This window comes from Neovison vison, chromosome 6 (genome assembly GCF_020171115.1).
Source record: "Neovison vison isolate M4711 chromosome 6, ASM_NN_V1, whole genome shotgun sequence".
In the NCBI taxonomy this organism is placed as follows: domain Eukaryota; kingdom Metazoa; phylum Chordata; class Mammalia; order Carnivora; family Mustelidae; genus Neogale; species Neogale vison.
This window is the reverse complement of record NC_058096.1, coordinates 164,195,697-164,201,696: the sequence shown is the minus strand read 5'-3', so window position 1 is coordinate 164,201,696 and position 6,000 is coordinate 164,195,697. Positions and strand designations below refer to the sequence as shown.

Here is a 6,000-nt window from a genome sequence, read left to right as displayed (position 1 = left end):
CAGGCCTTCTCATAAACTACAGAAGAATGCTCCCTCGCGCCCCTCCTTGCCTTCACATCTGAAGGGTCCTTAGTAAGTTTTCTCGCCTGTAAATTCAAGCACGCACAGAGAGGGTGAGTGACATGCCCGCCTACACTCACACAGCCAGTGAGAGCCCTCTCCACCCCTACCCAGGAAGACATTCCTCCCGCCCCGCGCCCCCGCCCCTTTCGCCTCCATCAGGAGCCCCTCCCTTCTGAGGCTCTGGCCTTGGCCGAGGCTCTGGGACTGGCCGGGGCGGGTCCCACCTCTCTGCTGCCCTGGGCCGGCCTGCTACAGTCCTTGTCCTCCGACCGAGGCTCTCAGAGGTTCCTTCTGGCCGGCGATTCCTGTGCCTCCTCCCGCGCTTGGTGAGTAACCCCCCACCCTCCAGCCCCGACCTCCGGGGGAAGGAGGCTGTCCCAACTCACGACTCCAGGGGTTCTGGGCCTGGGTCTCCCAGTGGGGGCTCCTAGCAGACACACAAGCTTCCCTCCGGGGAAGCAGGGCTTGGAGTCTGGCCCGGTATTTCCCCCTGGGGCAGCCGAGCCTCCATCCTGGCCAGGGGCCCTCGGGCTGGAGAACCAAGATGTGGGGATTCAGCCGGGCTGGCCAGGCAGGGAGCTTTACCGAGCCGGCAGCCCTGTGGGGCGGGCATTATCTGCCTGGCTTACAGAAGAGAAAACTGAGGGTCTGAGAGAGAAAGCGATAGTCTGAATCTTGACAGGGCTTCTCCGCGTTCTAGGGACCCTCTGCGTCCTGGGCTAAGCCCCTCACCCCATTCTCGGAGTGGAAAATATCCCCTCTGATTGGCCAAATCTGGGGGCCAGGCACAAGGGCATTTTGTGATTGGAGAGCTTCTACAGCCCCACCGTCCCTAGTGCACAGGAGCATTGACCCCTGCACCCCAGCGTGATCCCAACACGATTCTTAGGGTTATGCTACTTAGAGCCCAGCATCACCGCACCTGTTGAGGTCCCTCTTTTTCACCTCCCTAGAAGGGGCAGGAATATGGCTTAGGTGCAGATGGAGACAGAATTTAATAAGTATGTTCAGATGCTGAGTTAAGGGTGGTGGCCTTTGGCTTCAGGTGGCTATTTTCTCCCTACTCCCTCGATTCCCAGTGACCTTGGGCAAATTTCTAACTCCAACTGTGTTTCTTTAGCTAAAATTGAGGTGGAGGGATAAATACTAATACTACTGTCTGCCAGTGTTGCTTCAGAATGACAGAAGATCATGCACTTTGGACCTAGGAGCTCTGTTGAATGTGGGCTGCTGTCCCTCCTACAAATATTAACCTCCGGGACAATGTTGGAAACAATACTGTGATGTCTCTTTTGGAGACAAGGAGATTGAGCCTTAAGAGATGAACGTGATTCCTTAAGGTGGATTACAGGTCTGCAGGCTCAAGTAGTCTGGGGAAGCCTGCACCATGGCCAGCCCCTGTGCACAGGATAGTGGGAAAGACAGTGGATGAAACAGGACCCCCAGGGACTCCGCTTTGGGAGGGACACGTATCCTCCCTGCCAGGTGCCTAATGGAATAGACTGATTGCAGAAGAGCAGTCAGCTTTGCTCTCACCCCCCAGCCCCCGCCTCTCCCGCCCGCTTTTCCCCTGCACCCAAAGCAGCTGATGAAATAGGATGCCTTGTGGCTGTGCCCTGAAGCTTGGCTGAGCCTCTACCCCCTCCTAGAGCTGCATTCTTCTGTGGGTCCCAAGACTACAGCTTGAGAACAGGTGGCCCAGAGCTGCTGCACCTGCACACATCGAGCTTGGGCAGGGTCTGAAAGCTGGGTCCTGGTGAAGCGGGAGAGTGAGGTTCTTGTCTCATGGAGTCAAAGAAGGAATCTTGAGGACAAGGGAGAGTGAGTAAAGAGAGTTTTATTAAGCAAAGATACAGAAAAAGCTCTGGGAGTGAAAGGGGTCCCTACAGGGCTGCCACTGAAGGCTTTTGGGATTGTTTTTTTAAATTGAAGACTAACCGGGTTACACAAATCCTTTTAACATCTCTATAGATAGCACCATTAGTAGGGACTAGTGATTACAACTTTTATGATTTACTTCTTTTTTAGGATCTGGTAATTCTTTGTTGGTCATAAGTGACTGTTATAACAAGACCCCACCTCTGACACCTAGGATTGGGTGGTCTTGTTTGTTCCATTATCTCTGGTTTTCTTATACGTCTGCACTTTTTGGGATTTCTTTTAGCCTGATCCTATAGTCCCTTACCTATCTCTCCCTATCTAGCCTGGCCAGTCCCTTCATGAGACCCTAATTTAGATGTATATATGTGGGTCAAAAACATGGGGGATGATTGTCAATATGTATCTTGGGGGAGGAGTTAGAGATAAAGGAAGTTTCCAAAGGAATTTTTATATGTTAAAATAGACTTACAGGGGGTCAGTCTAAGGTTGCCTTTTGCCCTTAGCAAAAGGTCAATGTCCAGGCAATGAAGTCCCTGGGGGAATGTCACTCTGCCTGTTTCAAGTACTTGTCAGTGAACTTCTTAGTAAGGAAATTTCACTGGGGAGCCAGGTCTGAGCGGGGTGCTTGGGGTAGGAGGCCTGGGAAGCCCTGACAGTCCTGCTGCTGCCAGGGCAGCCCCAGAGTGTGCCCAAGCACTGCCAGGGGCAAGGGGCTGAGCCTGCCAACTCAGGAAGGAGGTAGAGCCTTGTAGGCTGCCTGACAGTGAGCCGAGTTGCACCTCTCAGCAGCAGTATAGTCCCTTCCCTGGCTCTGCCCCTTTGGAGTTCCCGAGCTTTTCACAAGCCAAAGGTCAAGACTGGCTGAGGCCCCTCTGGGAGCACGTGTCCCTGCCAAGCTCAGCTTCCTGGGACTGTGACAACAGCCCCACTGGTGCCTCCCCTGACCTTGCCTCCCTGCTTCCAAAGGGATCTTTTTTGTACTGCTTTACTTTACCATGAGTAATACGTTCTCAATTTGGGGGGGGGGGAGCAAAAACAGAACATTCTGGTAAAAAAAAGATAATTACTTTCATGAAAATCCCCCAAACCCAAAGCACTCTACCCAGGGACTTTTCACATTTCTGGGTGAATCCACCCAGTTTTTTTGCGCTGCAAGTACACAGACATACGCATGCATGACACTTTTAAAAATCATAGTGGTTTGCTATCTGTTCAGGTGCTCTGGCCTGCATATTCCTGGTGGCGAAGCAAAGTGCGTTGCCCTAACTGGCTGCCTGGCTTACACAGTGTGCATGTAGCATGATTTTGCCATACTTATGCCGTTATTTGCTCACCAAACATAATTTAGAAGTGAAAATGCTGAGTCAGAAGAAAAGAACCATTTCTAGGATTTTGATATTTATTGCCAAATTTTCCTCTAGAGAATTTGCCCCAAATTGTTATCCCACTAGTGTGGCAGGAGGGTGTTCCTTTTCCCGTACCTAGACAACATCGTCTTCAGTGCCTTCCAGTTTTATAGGAGAAAAACAGTCCCTTGTTTTATGACGCCTATTTAGCAATAGGCATTTGATTAATTGTAACTTAAGCACGTTTATATTCATCTGTTGGCAGAGGGCTTTTATTCTTTTGGCAAATTGCTTCAGATACATGTAAAATCTTCCTGCATGAACGTTTATCACATGCTTCCTTTGTATCTTTCCTTTAGAGTCAAGTTTCTAAAGTCCAACACCTACCAGATTTTTTTTTCCCTCGTACTTTGATGTTTTCTTCCTGTATTTGATTTTTAAAATATTTATTTTAACCCAATTGAACTGCATTTTGAAGTAAGATGTGAACTATAGATTTGTTTGTTTGTTTAAATTAGTTTTTAGAACAATTTTAAGTTTACAGAACAATTGAGCAGAGTACAGAGAGTTCCCACATATTCCCTCAGCCCCGTGTTTCTCCACTGTCCCAAATATATTAGTAACACCTTGCATTAGCACTAGGCACATTTGTTACTTTTGATGACTGGATATTGATACAATATTCTTAAAGTCTACAGCTCGCATCACTCTTTGTGTTATATATTCAATGGGTTTTGGCGGGTGTATAAGGACCTGCATCTACCATTACAGTAGGTAACTGAAAAATGTCCTGTGTTCCACCTGTTCATTCCTCTCCCTCCTCCTCTAAGCCTCTGTCAAACACTGACTTTTTTTCCTCTGTCTTCCTAGTTGACACTGTTATTATAGCTAGAATAATAGGTCTGGCTTCTTTCATTTAGCAATAGGCATTAAAATTTCTCTCTTTTTATGTTTGATAGCTCATTTCTTCTTAGCATGGAATAAAAGCTTTTCTCCGGATGTACCATAGTTTATTTATTCATTCACCTATTAAAGGACATGTTGGTTGCTTTCAAGTTTAGGTAATTATGAGTAAAGCTGCTATAAATATCTGTGCAGGTTTTTGTGTGGACCTAAATTGCCCCCTCATTTAGGTAAAGACCATGATTGCTGAATTGTATGGTAGGAGTGTGTTTAGTTTTTTGTTTTTTGGTTTTTTCGTTAAGAAACTGCCAAACTGTTTTCCAAAGTGACTGTACCATTTCTCATTCACACCAGCAATGAATGAAGTTCCTGTTGCTCCACCTCTTCACCAGCATTTTGTGTTTTTAGTGTTTTTGATTTTGGTCATTCTAGTAGATTTGCAGTGGTATTTCACTGTTGTTTTAATTTGCAATCCCTAGTGACATATGATGTTAAGCATGTTTTCATATATGCATCTCCCATTGGTATTTCTTCTTTGTTGAGATGTCTGTTCAGGTCTTTCCCCCAATTTTAAGTTGAGTTGTTTTCTTACAGTTGAGTTTTAAGAATCCTTTGTATATTTTGGATACTAGTCCTTTATCAGATGTGTGTTTTGCAGATCCCCCCACCCCCACCCCCACTTCCCCCTGCCCTACCACCCTTTGTGGCTTGTCTTTTGCAGAGCAGAAGTTTTTTTTAAGTCTAATAAAGTTCAGTTTGTCACTTTTTTCCTTCCATAGTTTTGTTGTTATCTAAAAAGTCAGACTCACGGTCATCTGGATTGCCTCATATGTTATCTTCTAGGAGTTTTATACTTTTATCTTTATGAAAATTTTACATGTGATTGATGTATTGATTTGAGGGTCTTTTTTAAATTTTTCATGTGGATGTCTAGTCATTCAAGAATCATTTGTTGAAAAATCTATATTTTCTCTATTGAATTGCTTTTACTACTTTCTCAAAGATCAGGTGACTTTTTGTGTGTGTCTGTCTTCTATTTGTCTACTCTTTTGCCAATATCACACTGTCTTGAATACTATAGCTTCATTACTGTGGCATCATACTGAAGTTGGGTGGTGTCAGTATTTTGACTTTGCCCCTCTCCTTCAATATTGTGTTGGATATTTCAGGTCTTTTGCCTTTAGTATAAACTTTAAAATCAGTTTGTTGATATCCACAAAATAACTTGCTGGGATCTTCACTGAGATTGTGTTGAATCCAAAGGTCAATTTGGGAAGAACTGATGTCTGGACAATATTGAGTTTTCCTAACCATGTGAATATAATATCTCCACCTATTTAGGTTTTATTTTATTTCCTTCATTAGTCTTGTGGTTTTCCCCACATAGCTCTTTTACATATTTTGTTATATCTACACATAAATAATTTCATTTTTTATGTGATATGTAAATGATATTGTGTTTTTAATTTCAAGTTCCAATTGTTTATTGCTGGCATTAAGAAGCAATTGACTTTTGCATATTAACCTTCTCTCCTGTAACCTTCCTATAATCATTTATTGGTTTTAGGAGTTTCTTGTTGATTCTTTAAGATTTTCTACATGGACAATCATGTCATCTGTGAACACAGACAGTTTATTTCCTCCTTTCCAATCTGTATACCTTTTATCACCTTTTATTATTTCTTTGCTAGAATTTCCAGTAGGATTTTGAATAAAAATAATGAAAGGAACACCCTTGGCTTGTTTCTGATCTTAGTGGGAAGGTTTCTATTTCTTACAATTAAGTGTGATATTAGTTATGGGTTTG

General features: G+C 44.4%; 1 protein-coding gene across 2 annotated transcripts in view; it reads left to right on the top strand.

Moving 5' to 3' along the window:
* The first annotated feature begins 277 nt into the window (after nt 1-277).
* The window catches only part of ALDH1L1 (aldehyde dehydrogenase 1 family member L1), a 124,871-nt gene continuing 119,148 nt past the window's right edge, over nt 278-6,000 (top strand). For both annotated transcript variants that reach the window (XM_044252859.1, XM_044252858.1), the window contains exon 1: nt 278-389. The gene's annotated coding sequence lies outside the window, so the exon portion shown is untranslated. The remainder of the gene's footprint in view (nt 390-6,000) is intronic.